Genomic DNA, 20,144 nt, shown 5'->3' with positions numbered 1-20,144 from the left:
CGACAAAACATGCCATTCAGCGCAATGTACTTTCAGTAAAAAAAAAAAAAACAGCAGTGGGAACAAATTGACTATGTTCATTTGGGCTTCAGATCAAGCAGAGCTGTGAAACAGACAGTTTATTTCAAAGAGAAATTGAGAATCATGAGGTTTCTGCACCACAGTGAAAAGCTCACATGGTTTCCTTCAGATATTGAAAAGGACATGTGCGGCTGGGAAAACAAAGGCACTCTCTTTTGCCCATCTAGCACTGTGCTCTCAAAGATAAAAGAGACTTTGAAAATAGCAAGGAGATTGAGCGTCAGCTTTTTGTAGATGATGTAATCAATTGACAAGCACCGACTGACTTGGAAAAAAAAACAGACTGCGCATTTCAGCTCTGCTGAATTATAAATGCAACTACCCTCTCTTTGGCTGCATTACTCATTTCAATTAGAAAACCTGGGACCTTCTGTTTCTGAAGCTTAAGATAAGGGCTTTCTCCTTTTTCAATTTCAGTTTTATTTAATTAGTGTCTCCCTTAGCAAAGCCTTGAACAAGCAATTTCAGCAATTCCAGTATTGTTATACTTGTTGGTAGGGACCCATTATGGCTTTAAACTCAGTTTCCTACTGTGCCTTTTTAACCGTCGTTTGAATGACTCATTCAGATAGAAGATTGTATGAACTTACATAGGTAATTGCATGTTGCCTTAGACTACATTATGCCTACAGCAGTCACAAAGAAACAAATAACTACTGCATATTTCTAGAGGAAATCATCATGTTGGTAGCTGTAACCCTGAAGCACATGGTTGCACCTTTCTTTCCTTCTTTTATCAGTTTTTATTTCATCTCCACCATTTAGTGTGTATTTACAATAGTCTTACAACCAGTTGACTGACTTTTTTTTATTTTGCAGTCAAATATTCTCTGAGCAAAGTCTTTGGCCGATATAGCAATTAGTGGTGATAGTATGAGTGATCGAATTGCAGTCTGTCTCTGATGCATCTTTGAGTGCATTTAGTCTTTTCACGATTGGATGACTATATGATGAGTTAAAAAAAAAATCATAAGGGAATGGAGTTATGAAATTAAAAAACATGTCAGCTTGCTTGATACATATAAATCGTGGCTCCTTTAATTCAGAGAATTCAATTTAATCTTAAACGATAGCAGTTCAGTTTGCTTTTAAAATGGAGATGGTTTACATTTCAGTTTTTACTTGAGTAAATATTCTACTGCAGGCCTAGATTGTATTGTGCTGGCATTTAGTTTCCGACCATGTAATGCAGTAAGAATAAATTCAATTGCTGCTTTTTTAATACTGTAAGCAACACAAGGTCACAAGATTCGTCATTCAGATCATGTTATTGTTTTTGAGTCACCGATCAGATGCTCTTTGGTTTCTAAAACCTAAAAGGGAAAAACCTCTTGCTTAATTAAAGTGTTTAACATTATTAGACATACTGTGTGCAATCGGTGAGTCATAAAATAATAATAAATGAATTGACAATTGTATAAGGACCATTCATTATAAAAATCCATTTTATATATATATATATATATATATATATATATATATATATATATATATATATATATATATATATATTATTTTATTTTATTTTTTTATATATATTTTAAAAACATGTCCATTTAAGTTAATTTTATTTTGATTGATTGTTGTGACATTCATTTAATCAGACATGCAAAACAAGCAGACTTCATATTTAAATAGTCTCTTAGTGGTCTAATATACACAGAAGTAAGCCCACATCATGATTTAATTCAGCAATTAGTACTAGGGATATCCCGATCAGTATTTTTTGCCCTCGAGTCCGAGTCATTAGATTTTGAGTATCTACCGATACTTCTTTAATACAGAAAAAGAATAAAGAAGAGCAAAGAAACAGATCCAGGATGTTCCTTATTTTATTATTTAATTCACCTTATTTTAACATTCAACAACTCTGTTAACAAACAGAACACTTCTGTAGTTTGAACAATCAGGTAATAAATGACAACATGTCTTCACTTTTGGACTTTAGTGCAACAGTAAATGTATATAAAAATCTAATACAAAAACAAATAACACCTCAACTTAAAATACCCGGCAGGCAGTCCCAAGTTTACATATCTCACAGTTTTCTATGCAAATGTTGTTGTCATCAACTTTAAAATACCTCCAGACCGCAGACATACTCACGCTTTCTGCTTCAAGCTGCTTCTGTGTTCTACTTTGCCGGCATTTAACCAATAGCATCTCTGCAACAAAGTGATGTCATGCCACACGCGTTGCTGTTTCTGTGTGTCAGTCAAGAAAGAGGTCTAACTCTGTGCCACCAAATAACTATAGATGTGTTAAAAAATAAACATATGCATACATGTGATCAGGCCAGATCTGGACATCCCTACTTAGCACTACATACAATTTATTTATCCAGAATTTTCCAAATTATGTTAAATTTCATGTGATGTAGTTATTTCTATTTTTATGATTGGATTCTGCAGTTCGATCAGTATGGAGAGAGATTAGACTCAATAATAATTCACGCAAAAGACACGATGTACACATGCGTAGCCAAATTCACGTACGTAAAATATTTATTTATACTTACAAAAACAATTCACATGCACAAAATAAAAATACATTTTCATAAAATACGTTTCACAAATGCAAAACACCATTTGCAAATATATAAGAGTGTACAAAAAGTTTTGAATGTTTAAAATTCACGAGTTCATCCTGAATGAGAATGTGCAAATCCTCTCTCACGTACGACTCACCCTGAATACGAGTGTGTGCATTTTTGAGACTTTCCTGTCAGGACACACCTCCCACGTGAGTCACTCGTGCCCTGTAGCCAATAAGATGCGAGCTTACATGTTGGTTAGAGGAACAGACTGCGCAAAAGGAGCGCAGAGTGGTTGACGTCGAGTACAGCTCTCATCTGATTGGCTGAGAGGTACGAGTTGCCTGTTTCTGGCAGGAAAGTCTCAAAAATGCACACACTCGTATTCAGGGTGAGTCGTACGTGAGAGAGGATTTGCACATTCTCATTCAGGATGAACTCGTGAATTTTAAACATTCAAAACTTTTTGTACACTCTTATATATTTGCAAATGGTGTTTTGCATTTGTGAAACGTATTTTATGAAAATGTATTTTTATTTTGTGCATGTGAATTGTTTTTGTAAGTATAAATAAATATTTTACGTACGTGAATTTGGCTACGCATGTGTACATCGTGTCTTTTGCGTGAATTATTATTGAGTCTAATCTCTCTCCATAGATCAGTGGGTTTAAATAAGACACAAATTTTAACACAGTTAAAATAAGACACAAATGCAATAAGCAGTTTTGGAATTTTGCCATGTATTCAGCTACAAAAAACAGTACGTTGTCTACACTTTCTTAATTAAATATAAATAAATCCTTATGAGGATTCACAGGTCCAATATACTGATAGACATGCATTTTCTTTCTCAGCTGTTTTTTTCTCAACTGATTTTATGAATATCCTGACCAAGACAGATTTTTTTAAGTCAATTTATGCAGTTTTGTCTGCCCAATGTATGCAATCACAGTATGGCTGCGTGAAATAGGAAAAAACTGACATTGCATAATTTAGTTTTTCTGCAAAATACTGTACCGTATATTGCGATATGTCACAAGGTGATCCTATATGGAAATATTTTTATTTTATCTTGATTGGTATAATTTATAGGGTAGTGCATCTGCATAAAATGTACAAAATTATAGAAATTAAAATAAATTAAAGCACAGATGTTATGGCCCAAAATCCAAAACTGGCTCTATCAATGATATCAGAATTTGAGCCGAACATATGAAAGACACAGAAGCTTGAATATGACAAATTGACGTCCCCGTCAATATATTTTTATTCTCATTTAAATCATTCATTCATTCATATCCGGCTTAGTACCTTTATTAATCCGGGGTCGCCACAGCGGAATGTACCCACAGCGGATGCCCTTCCAGCTGCAACCCATCTCTGGGAAACATCCATACACACTCATTCACACTCATACACTATGGACAATTTAGCCTACCCAATTCACCTGTACCTCATGTCTTTGGACTGTGGGGGAAACCGGAGCACCCGGAGGAAACTCACGCAAACGAGGAGAACATACAAACTCTACATAGAAACACCAACTGACCCAGTCGAGGCTCGAACTAGCGACCTTCTTGCTGTGAGGCGACAGCTCTACCTACTGCGCCACTGCGTTGCCCTCATTTAAATCAACCTTACAATAGGAAAATAAAAAGAATACCAAATAACAGTAGACAGGTAAGGCAGTTAAACAAGAGTTCCCTGACACCAGCTGTTCTTCCAGGAGAGATCTTGCATAGCTCCCGTAAAAAAAAGAATAAAATCAGGGGTTAACATGATTTATATAGTTAACACCATGTAAATACTAAAGAATCAAAAAGTTAACAAAAACATATCTATAAAAAGAGCGATATGCAGGGCGATCCCGGCATGCACAGAGCACCCCCGGCCAGACAGCCGTTCGCAAGCTCCACCAAATACTCAGACAAGCGCAGAAAGAAATCACACAACCATACCAAAAACAAAAAATAACAGTATTTTAACAGTTTAACAGTATTACCAGTTTACACAGTAACGGGCCTTAAAAACCAATCCAAATAAAACACTTTCATATTATTAGATTAGAGTTCAACTTTGTAACAACTGCACAAATCACATGTTCTGAACTGTGTTTTAGAGTTAATTACAGTGTTGGGGAAAGTTACTTTAGAATGTAGTGCATTACAATATTGAGTTACTCCCCCCAAAAAGTAACTAATTGTGTTACTTTTTAGGGAAAATAATGCGTTATGTTTGCTTTACTTTTCTTTACCTGGCTGAGGTTTGATCTCTTTCAGAACTTGCAGGTGTTTTTTCACCTTTTTCTTCAAGAAGCTCTGTATTCAACAACCAACTAGATAACCTGCACCTTCATTTAGCTTTTAAAATGTAGGATAGAATTATATTTTGAGAGTTTTCTGAGCCCAGAGCTATACATGCTGTATGTACAGATTAATGAAAGCATGTAATGTGTTTGCTACTTTTGTATGTTTTAATATTAAGTAAATTTACTCTCCATTAAGATAAAGACTTCAACAAAGTCTAAGAGGACTAACATGAAATAATGTATGTTAAGGCAGATTTTAAACCTTTAATAACCTTTAATAAATGTTTAATAACAAAATAAACAGTAAACCGATAAAAAAATCCCCAAATCAAACTAGATCTTTGAGCTTTATACACTGAATAAATTTCTTCACGTGGCCTTAACAAATGTGAAAATTGTTTCTCAAAAGAGAAATATATTGCAATACGTATTCGCTTCAACAGTCAACAGTGGCCGCATCTCCTCAACAATAAAAGCAATAAAAGCTTTTTCTTTTATTTAGTCGAATTAATTGTTTTACCTACAGAACGTGAACTGATGTCAATCCACGACAATCCACTTCTTTTCTTCGATGAGTTTAAAATAACAAGAATCCATTGGACAAATGTAAGTCTCAGGCCTGACATTGTATCTGTTTCTAACTGTCTGTAGTGATGACGAGCGATTAGCAAATGAATCGTTTTGTTTTCTAAGTGAAGTGGTCGAACGAGTTCATTAAATTGGATGGAGTTGTCGTGAAACGGTTTGCATCTTTAGTACTAACATACCGGATACCCCCTCTGACTCGACATAAACCAACATCCTGAGTTATTCAGTTACTAGAACAGTACACTGACTCATCTGCTTTGAAAAACGAGACCTGATGCCAACTGTCTGTTCCCTCGCAGCATGCTCTTTTACTGAGTGTGTGATTCAACCTAAGGTTATTTTTATTTCAAAATATATTTTGTAAAAGCCAATTAAGCAAGATAAAAAGTAACCCGCATCATTTTTTTTTTAAGTAACTCAAATAATATTTCTTATTTTTTAAAATTAATGCATTACTTTACTCATTACTTAGGAAAGTAATATTATTACGTAACACGCATTATTTATAATGGGTAACCCCAACACTGGTTAATTATAATCCCCCGACACTGCAGATCCCACGTGACTATGGCAGATTCACATATTATCGATGCTGAAATGATATATTGTGCGGCCCTAATGCACAGAAACAAAAACAAACAAAAACAACAAAAATCAAGTATCGAATGAATTTATTTTTCATATTTCTTAGTAACAGTTTAGGAATTATTCAGATTATGATTAACATGAATGCCAAAAACAATGAATTATGGTTCAAATGAAAATGGCAAGTTTTATTGAATGCTTTGTTTCAGCAAAGTATGATTTTTCAACATGCTGCAATGTGTTTTTTATTCAATAATGTATTTAGAACGTAAAACAATGATTTGATTTCACAATAAAATTGATTTTCTGACAGTATTTTACACTCGAAGCCTACCAAGCCTCTCATGCCTCAATCAGTGCTTGACGTTGATTCGGCTCTGTACATCACAGCGCTGAAGAAACACTTTTAGCACTTAGCGTTGCGTTGAAAATAAAGCCGCCGTCATACAACAAAATCCCACCGCCGTGTACGCGACAAACAGTGTTTTCAGAGGGGAATTAACATATCAAAACAACAGCACCTCACAATCATGCAGGCTGGCAAGCACAATAAAGCCTGGCGAGTCAGAGATGACATGTCTTTTTAGAGCAATTAAATGCCTCACTTCCTCCTGGCCTGTGATTTACCTTATCTCTCTGCATTTGCACTTGTCACACGATTTCTGCCAGACGCCTCATCAGCATGCCGGCTCCATCAGTTGTTTGTCATCTTATGTCAAAGTGAATAATGAATGTCTTCGGAGGCATTCTGGAGCATTTGAATGTGGGCAGCTGGTCCGGTCCCCGCTGAATTTGATCAGCCTGTCAAATGATTAATCGGGAGGTCATCTTATTGTGGTTAAACCAAAGGATTTTTTAAATGAGCTAGTCTGGCAGGTAGGTTTCAATGTGGTCTTAGGGCTTTCACATGCTTCCTTTCCTGGGTTTTAGTAGGATCCAGATGGAATTTTGATTGCTTTGTTAGGTTGACTTGAACAAATGCCCAAACTCTGACCACAGGAAAAATAATAAAAAGGATGTCGATCTATTATAAAACCATTTAGTTAAAAGGGGAACATGATCATTTTCGGCATCTAAAAAAGATTATAATGAAGAAAAGCTGTAAAATTAATGCAATTATGCAGCCTTTTTCATCCTTAATATATTAAGTGCTGGCAGAAATTGTAACACTCTATGAAAACGTTGGACACCTAGTGCCTTCCCGTTAAAAGAAGAGTTCTAACCCAAAATAAAAAGTCATTACTCGCTTGCAGAGAACATGACTGCTTGAAATGCTAAAAAAATAATATCACAATCAAAAGGTTTTGTAGAAGTGGCTGTCTGCTTATTCTTTTGTAATATTTTGTATGTACGAGTAGCAATGCGATATAGCTGTAAATGGGATGGCATGCCGATATACAGCCATATTGAACTGCTACAAGTGTGATATTGCAATTATACAACAGTTTGACGGCATAAATCAAACACAGAGAGTCTCAAAAACCCTTTTGTTAGAGGAACTACTTTCTTCCGCCATTCATTCACATCTGCAGCCTACGTCAGAACTGCAGAAACCGTTGCTACTTTACCAACGTCACTTTAGAGCTAGTATTTGAATGATTCTCTAGTGTAATGTCTAAAATTATGATTTTGCTCACATTTTGAGATTATACAGCTGAACGGCATGAAATCCCTTCAGTCTACAGAGATTTCCCAATATTTCTGTGTTGAATACAGGATTTCACAAAAGTTAACCCAGAAAAAACCAAAGCAAAGTAAGCAATACTAGATTACTATGGTATAAATACAGCAATACAATATACAAAAGAGAGAGATCGATTTAGAATGTCACTTACCTGTTCTATAATGATTTGATCAGCTGTAGTTTGAAATTTACGCTGAGAAAAACATTTTTCTCCCTCTGAGGACTTAAGGAGTGCAGCCTCTGGAGCCATCTTGTGACGGAACATCAACAGTCAATTTCTTTGCTCTACTTAATATGACATTGAATTTCCAAAATTATGCAAACATATTTTAGAATAGCCACAATTATTATAAATAAATGGCATAGTTGCAATCTGAACAATTAAATTCTCACTTTAAAAAGCCTCAAATTTACATTATACAAATTTACAGCTGCAATGTTTGTCAAACTGTAGTGAGTTTATTCCTTTGCTTGGCTCCATGTTAACAGAGTATACACAAGTGGGAAGAGGCTGTACGAGTGCTGATATTACAGATTATCACACAGCAATCAGCCAATCAGATTCGATATCCAGATAGAACTGTTGAACATATATACTGTGTATATATATATATACTATATATATATACACATATATACTATATATATATATATATATATATATATATATATATATATATATATATATATATATATATATATATATATATATATATATATATATATATATGTGCGTCCGTGCGTGCGTGCGTGCTAGCGAGCGTGTGAGTGAGTGAAAGTGTCCACCCCAGCTCAACCATGGAAGGCTAAATCTAAGTATTTTCTTGTCCTTGTGTAAAATGTATTTTAGCTCATTACAATTTTTTTCTAGAGTTTGATGTGACTCCAACTTCAAGTGATCGTTAAATTTAGACTGTAATTAAAAACTGATCACATTTATAGTATTGAATATGAATAAATTTCTATATTTGACCATATTTGATATCTGTCATCTTGGGCTTGCCAGCTTGATTCTTAGACAGAAAATTGCAGTTGACTGGTACTTGATCATGAAAAAAAAGAAAACTTAATTGTTTTGTTCAATAAACTTAAATTAGAAAAAAAAAAGTTAACTAAATCGATTTGTGTTAGGACAACATGGAGTTGTGTGGAACACAGCATTATTACAGTGTAAGACATTTCATATAAAACCAGATTAATTCTGCTTGGAATGTCAGTGACCTGAGAAGTAAGATGTGTGACTGGGACAGCTGACCTTCTCGCAGCTCTTCTTCCAGGATTAGAACCTTTATTGTTTTATTACATGCCATCTGTTTTGTGAATTCCTGAGTCAGAAAATCCATCTACAAATAAAATATATATAATTCTTTTTCTGTCTATCTATTTCTGTATATCTATTTTTCTATTTCTCTTACTCTCTTTGTGTGCGTGTGCACATATGTGTGAGGAGTTCAGATGCAAAACCTAAGTGTAATCAGAAATGTTCTTCTCATGCTCCTATTTTTGTTTATGTTCAGTTATTTCACTTTCAAGAAAATGAAAACAACCAGTTCATTGCCATAAAAGTTAAATAACGGAACCTAAACACTAGTAGTGTAACAGATCACAAATCTCATGGTTCAGATCACATTATGGTTTTTTTAGTAACGGATCGGACCATTTTTCAGATCAACCATAAGGGAGGAGACAAATGTCATTTGCTTTCCATTTATTATAAAACAGTACTGCAAGACACTTTTGGTGTAATCAAACAGAACTAAGAACCTGTAATTTTATTTTTAAAAATGAAGAAATGATTAGCTGTATAAAAATTTATTTTTAATTATTCAGTACTGTGAAAAATTCACTGCTACTGTTGCTGATGATGCTAAATGTATAAATCTAACATTATAATTTGTACAGCCCATATTTACTACTAGACTTATTTTTAATAAATGATTGAGTTATTCACTCATAAAACTTCAAGTTTCATTGCTAGATGTGTCATTTTTGCAGAATTATTCAGTGCCATATTGCTAATGGCTGGTTGTCGCCACCTATTGGTTAAATATTGTAATTGCTGCCTACAACTTTCATTTTTGACCGTCGTTAAATGCATATAAAGGGAATTGTAATCTTTACCATAAACATCAGTGGTTATATCTATAAACTGTTATCCCAGTACTTCTGTGTTATTTGACTGTAGCTTCATAACAAACCCAAAGACTAAAGACTGAATCTCTTTCTTGATCTTTATGTTTTTTAAACACAGATTTGAATGCAGCGGTTCGAAGGATTAATAAACATATGCAAATCACCATCATTTATAATTTTATAATTTTATGTTGGTGTTGAGATCTCGATCTTTTATTAATTAATCATGATGCTTACACTGAATGCATTGATGCAGTCTAAACAAGTAGTGACAGAAAACACCTTTAATAACCTAAGAAACCCACCACATCCCGACATAGCCGGCCCTCCCTATAAGCGAACTAAGTGGCTGCTTAGGGCCCTGTCGCCACTAGGGGGCCCCCACAACCCGCTAGTGGTGCAAGCCGTTTCCTTGTTGAAATCGTTTTTATTTGCATTTTACAATTTTCTTCATTGACAGTGCTTTAGTACTTAAAGATTTATAAATTTTCACCTAAAAGAGAATACAAAAAAAAATTACAATTTTATTTTAGTTAAAATAGTTTTCCTGTGAAGGTCATGTGATCAACAACTCGCATCATCTCATTTCTCATATGCGTTTTATATTTTCGCGGTTTGAGTTTGTCCTCCAAGGTAACCTGCAAGAATGACCGGTCACCACAAGAATGTGAATCCGTGCACAGACACAGCCACCATGACCTTTGCTTCATTGCCTGCCCCATTATGTACCTCATTTATTTTGGAAATTGGACCGTGAAAATGAAACGAAACTAACGTTATTCTTCAGGCATAGAAAAACTGAGGGGAAAAATTACGATGAAAAGAGACAAGCACAAAATCATTTTTAGCATCGCTTTTAAGTGCTAATGATGATGTTAAAGACATAATCTAATTGCACATTTATCGAAAATAGACAATTACAGATTAATAAATAATTAATTTTTTCCTGGTTTGGCAGACCCTTCTCTTTAGTCTAAAACACATTTTACTGAAATGCAATAATACTGAAATGTCTTTCACTGACATATTTTGCACACTGGTAATATTTTACCAATAATTTCTGAAACATGTTTAAAAAAGTAATGTTTTCATGTAATTATAGTTTAATATAAGCTCTGGACCCCTCATCTCAAATGAAAGGTACAGGGAAGGAGACTGAAGGGAATAATAAAGTTTGTGTTTGTGTTTTAACATTGATCCAGTATTTGTTGCCTCCCTTTTTCCTATGTTTTTTATATTAATAGTTTTCATATTTATGTTATCTGCTCATGATTTTATTATTTATAGATCAATCTTTGCATTAATGTTAATTGTTTTGTTGTTGTTGTTTTGTTGAGTTTTTAATGAGTTCAGAATGTATATGTTATTACTTAGTAATGCATTTAATTCATTATTATTCAGTGTCTTTCAGTGCAGGCTTTTTGCAATTGGAATTTATATATATATATATATAAAAAAAAACAACCTAGTATCTTTTATAGGATCTTTAATCTGTTTGCTAAACTTTACTTTACCTTTACTTTACTTTACTCTGTTGGCTTTACTTTTCCGTTTCGTTAATTGTATTTTAATAAGCAATAAGGTCATTGTGGGCCGGTTTGCAATGGCAATACTTCACTATTTAGAGCCCCAAAGGAAGGGCCCCAAAATTACTCTGCTAAATGCACAGGGCTGGCCCTGCATCCCGAATAACCTACCACAACTTCTTCCGTCATCATTATATTTTACGGGAAAGCCTAAATGCTTTCTTACATGTGATTTGAAAGATGCAAGAGGTGATCTCTCTGAGATCGTTACAAATTTAAGATGAATCTACAAGTAAAAAAGTCATGTGTGTTCTGACTTGTGGGTTGTGATCTGTACAAATCACAGATCAACCGTTACACCCTTACTAAACACAGAAGTCAAAGCACGTTTTAGACGAAAATTTCAGATGATGTCTGGAGCATTTTTTTCTTGAGCATTTACTCTTCACATGTAGTCTTTTTAAATCTAAACACTCAAAACATCCCATTAATCATCTGATTAAGTGTCTGATGAAGTTAATAATGCAAAACATGTGATGTTAGAATCACGACAGACCTTCTCCTGTCGGTTTTGAGAAATCTTGAGAATATAAGTCAAGCCTCTTGCAGTTCTTAAGCTGGTATTTGTATGCATCTCCGGCCTGAAGATGCTATTATTAGAGTGACGTCGTGTCGTTCAGGTTCACTTGCAGTGGTTTTCATGACAGAGTAATCCTTGTGTGTTGGTGAGTGCGGTCAACATCGTGTATTTACATACAGGTGTGTGTCAGAGCTGTGACAGGTGTGTGCTCAGGACCCTGAATATTTCTCACACCTGGTAAATACCACTCTGCTTGACACTGGCGTTATTGAACTTCTTCAGAATGTCATTCATTTATCGTCATCTAAAAGAGTTGTGTGGATGCATTTTTTATGAAATATTAAAGACAAACTTCTCGCACATAGAATCGAAGGCTTTTACAGTGCAAGACTGGTTGCATACAAATATATATAATGCTCATTATATTACAAGTGGGGTAAAAAAGTCATTAAAAATGTAACCCAACTGTTGGCTTTGTTCATATTTTAACAAATGTAACCATTTGTTGTCCATAATCTACCCAATGTAACCATTTGGGTTAAAACAACACAGCATTTGAGTATAACAGTGTTACAGTGAGAATAATAATAATAAACTGAGTTATAATATAAGGAGTGTTTTATATATATATATATATATATATATATATATATATATATATATATATATATATATATATATATATATATATATATATATATATATATATATATATAAGGTGGTTTAATTTTATAGAAAGACTTCATAATAATAATGCAGGATGTAATGTGTTACTTTCTTTGTAATTACTGGTGAAATTTATGAACAAATTCAGATTTATCATTAATCCAGTGATCCAAAATTGTGCCAACAAACAATTATTTTATTGAATAGACTGTTTAATGTAACAATTGTACTAAAAATACTAATTTTGAAACATGTAACCCAAATATAACCACAAATCTTTTTCCCACCAATGTCAACTATTGCTCAGACAAACAGCTATTCCTACTCCCAAACTCATCGGTTCTTCTGCTGTGCAGCTCAATCAGGCAAAGTAATATTTTAAAAGCATCAGCGAGCCGCAGTGTTTACACCCTTCAAGAAATCAGGCTTATTTATAGTTACATTTGCACATTAACATGGGATTGGAGACAGTCTATTAACATAATGGCATATAGAATAAATTCAAGCATGACCTAAATACATGCAAACTTTCAATGAAGACCTTGGATTTTTATTCCATAAAGCCTTGCTTTGATTACATATAACACTGAGGAGTTATTGTTTTTATTTTTTATTTTGGAGCTGTATGTAATGTAATGGGTTTTTTTTTTGTTGTTGTTGTTGGTTTTTTTACATTGATTAAATTAAATAGGGATGCATCATTATAGGATACCAATAAAGCTGATTTTTGAGTGTTTACTATGGAGGAGCAGGGGATCCCATTTATAAATGTGGCATATGTACAAAACAGGGTTGGAAAAATGCGTAAGTCTCTTTCCATGCAAAAATTTTGATCTATAAAACTTTAGCACAGCTGTAAATAAACTTTATGTAAACACATTTAACCTAATTATTGACCAAATTGAACGAATTTAAATCATTATATGAGCCTTAATTATTAAGATTTCAGGCGTACGTTCTTTTAGGAAGGTTTCTAAGCATTGTTTTATAAATGAGTCCAGGAGTTGCTGAGACTTTTATATCAATATGCTGATGTACTTCCAAGTGAAATGAAAGTGGACTTTCTTTTTGCACATATTTCCCTTGTAGCAAACCCGTAAGAAGAAAGCCTTTAGGAATATTGTGACTGAAGTCATCAAACTGACGTCAACAGAGTCGTATCAGACTATGATTACATATTGCCAAAACAAACTTTTTATTTTTTTGTGGATTAATGTGCATGGATTAATTATTCACCTAAAGATTAAACAATAAACATTGTACTTTTTCATTTCTCACAGACTTTAATCAACAGTTTAAAACATGAATTAAATGACATATAATTGTATATTTATTTATAAATTTAAAGATGATTATTTAACACATTGCTTTATTTAATGTTATTTAAAATAAAAAAAATAAATATACACATTTAACTATATTTAACAATATTTTCATTTAACAGGTTATTTTTTTTATTTTTTTTTTATTTCAATTTTTATGTCTCTACTAATAAATTCAGGTAAGAAATTTTTGAATCCAGCAACAGGTAAAAATTGTAAAATAAATTGATACAAATAATGAGATGTTCTGGACTGACGTAATTTCATTGCATTGATGTAGACATGAATAAGTGAATGATGATAATTGATATGTTATTACCCTGTGCAATGGAGATAATGTTTTTAAAGGTGAAGGTAAATATTTCTTGTGTGGTTAATTAGAGTATTAAAATGAAAATGAGATGTTTTTTTACTATTGAGTGACAGTCTAACTAATGATGTAATGTGATTGACAGTGGGATAAAAGGGTGGAGTGAGAGGATTGTGCCACGCACTGAGGGAGGCATTGTGCCGAAACGTCTGTGTTTTGTATCACCTAAGAATGTAAAATAAAAGCTATAAAAACAAGTTATTTAATGAGTGCGAATCATGACCTTCTGAACTATTAAATCCATAAATTGATTCTTCATTTTGATTTTAATTGTCACTCTTGGTTCTTCACGGTTTACAAAAACAGAACACATGAATACAGTTAAATATATGCATATTTCCTTTTCCAAAATCATTTATAAATCACACTAATTAAAATCCTCCCTGTCAGCACGCATTGGAAATGAGTAAAGCCAGAGGAAATAATCCACAATTCTTCAGCTGATCATTTATTTTCTTAAAAAAACAATTAAGACATTCGAAATGAAAATGTGTTGACTTATAGCGATGTGCCAATATACAGATGAAGTCATAATTATTAGCCCCCCTTTGATTTATTTTTATTTTTTAAATATTTCCCAAATTATGTTTAAAAGAGCAAGGCAATTTTCACAGTATGTCTGAAATTTTTTCTTCTGGAGAAAGTCTTATTTGCTTTATTTTGGCTAGAATAAAAGCAGTTTTTACTTTTTTTTTTTTTTTTTTTTTAAATACCATTTGAGGGTCAAAATTATTAGACCCTTTAAGCTATATTTTTTTCGATTGTCTACAGAACAAACCATTGTTATACAATAACTTGCCTAGTTACCATAACCAGCCTAGTTAACCTAATTAACCTAGTTAAGCCTTTAAATGTCACTTGTATAGAAGTCTTGAAAAATATCTAGTCAAATATTATTTACTGTCATCACGGTAAAGATAAAATAAATCAGTTATTAGAAATGAGTTATTAAATCTATTATGTTTAGAAATGTGTTGGAAAAAAATCTTCTCTCTGTTAAACAGAAATTGGGGAAAAAAATAAACAGGGAGGCTGATAATTCAGGGGGGGGGGGGGGGGGGCCTAATAATTCTGACTTCAACTGTATCACGCATCACTAAACGATTGTAAATATGTATAATTCATATTTCAGTGACAAACATAAACATCCCTTCAGCCCTTTGAATGCTGTTATCCGCTTTGCCTCTGTTAGCATGAGACCCACTCCTTCTGATGTTGACACAAGACCTACTTCCCTTTAAAAAAATGGCAGTTCATTTTTCCTTCTTCATCCCAAGAGATAATTCAGCAGGAGCAGGTGAAGAAGTAGCAGAATCAGTTGTTGTATTATTAAAGTTGATGGTGGTGCAGCGTACGTTTTATCAACTCAACCATTTGTATGTGGGAGTGCAATAATGGCAAGCTTTCTTTTTTAACTTGTAGTTTCAATTCGAGGGCAAAAAAGTGGAACACTTTGTATGTGTTGAGACAACAGAGACGGTCTCGGAGGACTAACCCTGATTCACTGTCTAGTTCCCATCTTCATATTTCTCACAAGCCTCATTAGATTGCAGGTGTTCGGCACATTGATGAGATACCGCTATGAATCGTGTGTCGTGTGCGCCATTAAATCCTCATTTGTGACTGTAATTGTGAATTCAGTTTCCAGCAAGTAAGTGTTTTCAGCGTATGTTTTTTTTTTGCACTGGTTTGCACATATTAAATAGGGATCCACCACTATGATGATACCTGCAACACTTTATATTTGGATGCTGAAAACTGATATCTACAAATATTCTTGAGAGTATTTACTATGAAGGACCAGGAGTGACACTTAAAAATAAAATGAAGAATTAATTTAATAAGTTATAGGGAAAGCAAGGCAAGTTTATTTATATAGCACATTTTATACACAATGGTAATTCAAAGTGCTTTACACAAACAGGAATAAAAGAAACAAAAATGAGTAAAATAAAAACAACAAAGAGTAAAAATAATTGAAAAAGAAAGCCATAATAATGGAATCTGTCGGACGTAGCACAGTGCTCATTCAGCGCAGCTAAACAGATGTGTTTAAAGCTTGATTTGAATGTGTAATGTTGGAGCACATCTGATCATTTCTGGAAGCTGATTCCAGCAGTGTAGCTGAAGATGGATTTACCTTGCGTGGACTGAACTCTTGGCATTTATAATTTACTTGATCTTAAAGATCTGAGAGATCTGTTAGATTAGAATTTAATGCATGCATTGAGGTCATATGCCATTTAGTGATATATAGACAAGTAATAATACTTTAAAATTTATTGTGAATGTAACTGAAGTCAGTGTAAAGACTGGGGATAGGTGTGATGTGCTCTGATTTTATGGTTCTGGTCAGAATCCTGTCAGAAGAGTTCTAGATAAGCTGCAACTGTCTGATTGTCTTTTTGGGAAGGCCCGTGAGGAGTGCGTTACAGTAATCCACTCTGCTGGTGATAAAAGCATGAACAAGTCCTCTCTAGAAACAAAGCATCTAATTCTAGCATTGTTTTTGAGATGATAGAATGCTGATTTAGTTACTGCTTTGACATGACTACTGAAACTCATATCTCACTCCAGAATCACACCAAGATTCTTTACCCTATTTTTTGTTTTTGTTTCTCTTTTCTTGTAAAGGAGCATTTTCTATCAGGCTCCTCTAATTATGTTCAGAAGTTTCATTTTATATGTAATGTTAAGGTTATTAGGTAGTAAATAATTTTTTTTTTTTCAAAAACGTCACTTTAGACTATTCTTTGTTTTTTAACAAGGTAAATATTCTTTTGCATCAAAACCAGCTAAATCCACGTCTGCATTTTATGCAAAACCCTCTAAATCCACCTATTGGAACAAGACAAGTGTAATTAGTAGAAAATGAAGATGCCATTAGAAATTATTTTACCAGACATAAAACACATTACACAAACCACCTAATATTAAAATATATAAATCTGTTAAGTAAGTGGCGGTTCATTCCGCTGTGATAAACCAGAGAAAAAGCAGAAGGAAAATGAATCAATAAAATCTGTCAAGTGCATTAATCAATAACATAAAAACTGACATTAATTAAATCTTAATAATCTGTTGTCATTTTTGATATTTGGGATTTGGATTTAATGTAAGTAGAACAATGTAAACATTGTAAACTAAGCTTCTTAGATTTAAATAAATTAATGTAGTGTAAAACATTATGAAACATCAATATCTGTGCATTGTCCATTAATATAAAGAGCTTATCAGAAATATAGGTATTATGAAGTAATAAAAATAATGTATAGTTTTATACATTATATTTGTATTTTTTTTTTAAATTGCTTAAATTAGCAAATAAAACACAAGGTATGCCTACTGGGTAAAAAGAGGGTTCTTCTCAGACAATTTTAGAAGCTGTCATTAATTCATTCTCACCATACTTAAGGTCTTGTTCCCGTGTTTATCCTGATAGCATCCATGTGGGATAAAAGAACAGCATCTTAACTCTGTCTTTCGTGAAATGAAGTTACCGTTTATTGTATCGGACTCATTCAGCGTCACTGCGCAAAAACACATTATGAATGCATGCTACACTTCCGACTGCACATTGTGTTTTCTTTTTTCTTATAATGCTTATTTTTTCTTATAAAGTTTTGAGGTAAGGGACGTTTTCATTTGCCATTCACTGACAGCCGGACAGGCTCATCCAGTTCATCAAACTCTGTCTTTTAAAATCAAAATCGAAAGCGGAGTATGTCCCATCATAAAAGCCAGCGTATCAGTGTGCTGCTACATGGAAAACATATGATTCAATAAGCAGCTTCTGATTGGTTCTTGGGACATAGCGGCTTTTGCAGTCAAAGGCAGTTGGTGTTTAACGGCCTTTGCTAACAAACTGTTATTTCTGAATGCACTGACGCTGCGATTTAGATGATTAGAAGCAAGTCTATTTGTTGATGGTGTAGTACGTGCCTAAAGCATTCACTCAATGTCATAAGTTAATTTTTGGCGGAAGTGGCGTTTAGCTGCTTTTGCATCTGAACTCTTTAAATAGCAATGCACCACTATGTTAAAATTAAAAAAAAAAAAGTACTCCAAGGTGTCTTGAGCAAAAAGTGTACGCTAATGGTACAAATGTCCACATGTACAGTACAAAAGTGTACCTTTTGAAAAGGTCCCACCATAGGGACAGATTTTGTACCTTTATTTCTGAGTGTGTATGGTGATACAAGTAACACTTTACATTCGGAAGTTGATAACTGATATATAGGATGATAAATACAAATCTTTTTGAGCATTTTTTTTTTCTATGGAGACACTTAAATATAAATCAATTTAATAATTTAAACAAAAAAAATTCATATAAATAAATTGCCTTTAACGTTTAGCCAAAACAGAAAACTCATTATTTACTCTTTACCCTTTGCTTGTTCCTAATCTGACTTTCTTCTGTTGAACACAAAGAGGATATTTTGAAGAAAACTGGAAGTGATGAGATGAATCGTGTGTCGTGTGCGCCATTAAATCCTCATTTGTGACTGTAATTGCGACTTCAGTTTCCAGCAAGATTAGTGAGCGTTTTCGACGTATAGACCAAAGCTAATAATTTGAGGCTGCTCTAATCACTGTGTATGGACCGGTTGCTCTGCTTTCAAGTGATTTGTTGAAGCGCTCCCATAGATTTCCTGGTTAAATTTGAAAGTGTAGCTCTGCTGATTTGAAGTGACCGGAGAGCGTATTTAACAATAGCTTTTGTCTGAGCTGTGGCCCTGTGGTTAGGCTTCCGACATATTGAACTGTGACAAGTGACAAATCTCAATCCCATCATTTCCTGTTCCCTCTCTACTGTTTTTAAAAGAATGTGCTTTAGTTTTGAGTGTTGCTTTACCTTCCTGCCATAGTAGTGCTGTGTCGTAAGTGGTTACTAAGGTGCCTGTTTGATGTGTTGCTAAGTGGTTGATAGGATATTCAAAGTAGTTGCTTTGATGTTCTGATTGGTTGCTATGTTGTTGCTAGTGTGGTTTAAGTGGTTGCTAGGATGTTCTGAGTGATTCCTAGGATGTTCTGTGTAGTTGCTAAATGGTTGCTTGGGTTTTCTGTCATGGTTGTTCTCTAGCAGGAGACCTCGTGAAGCAAGGATTATCAGAAATATATTTATTTACACAAAAACTCTCACAGAACAAGAACAGAGATGACAATATAATACCAGACAATGAATAAACTGAACTCAGGGGTGTAAATAAATAAGACATGATTAAACTGAATACACACAGGGGTGCGACACAGGTGGAACTAATGAAACTAACAAATGGCGGGAAAACAGAACAAAGGAATCACATGACATAAACAAAAGAACATTGAACACAACACAGGGGACATCACATGACACAACAAATACACGAACACAACACATAGACACACAAGAATTATGACATAATATTATAAGAGATGGCTAGGATAACTAAATCAGTGTCATCAGTTAGTTTTAGTTTTTGTAAAATTAATTAATTCATTCATTTATTTATTCGTTCATTTTCATCCGCTTTTCTGGGGCCAGGTCGCGGGGGGCGCAGTCTTAGGTGAGAACGCCAGACTTTCCTCTCCACAGACACTTCCTCTAGCCCCTCCGGGGGGATCCCAAGGAGTTCCCAGGCCAGCCAAGAGACATGGTCCCTCCAGCTTGTCCTGGGTGTTCCCTGAGGCCTCCTCCCAGTGGGACATGCCTGGAACACCTCCCTAGGTCGGCGTCCAGGAAGCATCCGAAGCAGATGCCCAAGCCACCTCAGCTGACTTCTC

The 20,144-nt window shown here is 34.1% G+C and overlaps 1 protein-coding gene across 4 annotated transcripts in view; it reads left to right on the top strand.

Moving 5' to 3' along the window:
• grm4 (glutamate receptor, metabotropic 4) overlaps positions 1-20,144 on the top strand; it is a 394,250-nt gene that overhangs the window by 336,401 nt on the left and 37,705 nt on the right. The window lies entirely within an intron of this gene.

The sequence above is a fragment of the Danio aesculapii genome, chromosome 6, assembly GCF_903798145.1.
Source record: "Danio aesculapii chromosome 6, fDanAes4.1, whole genome shotgun sequence".
NCBI classification, from domain to species: Eukaryota; Metazoa; Chordata; class Actinopteri; order Cypriniformes; family Danionidae; genus Danio; species Danio aesculapii.
Note: the sequence above shows the minus strand (reverse complement) of the source record. Positions and strands in the feature narration are given on the sequence as shown.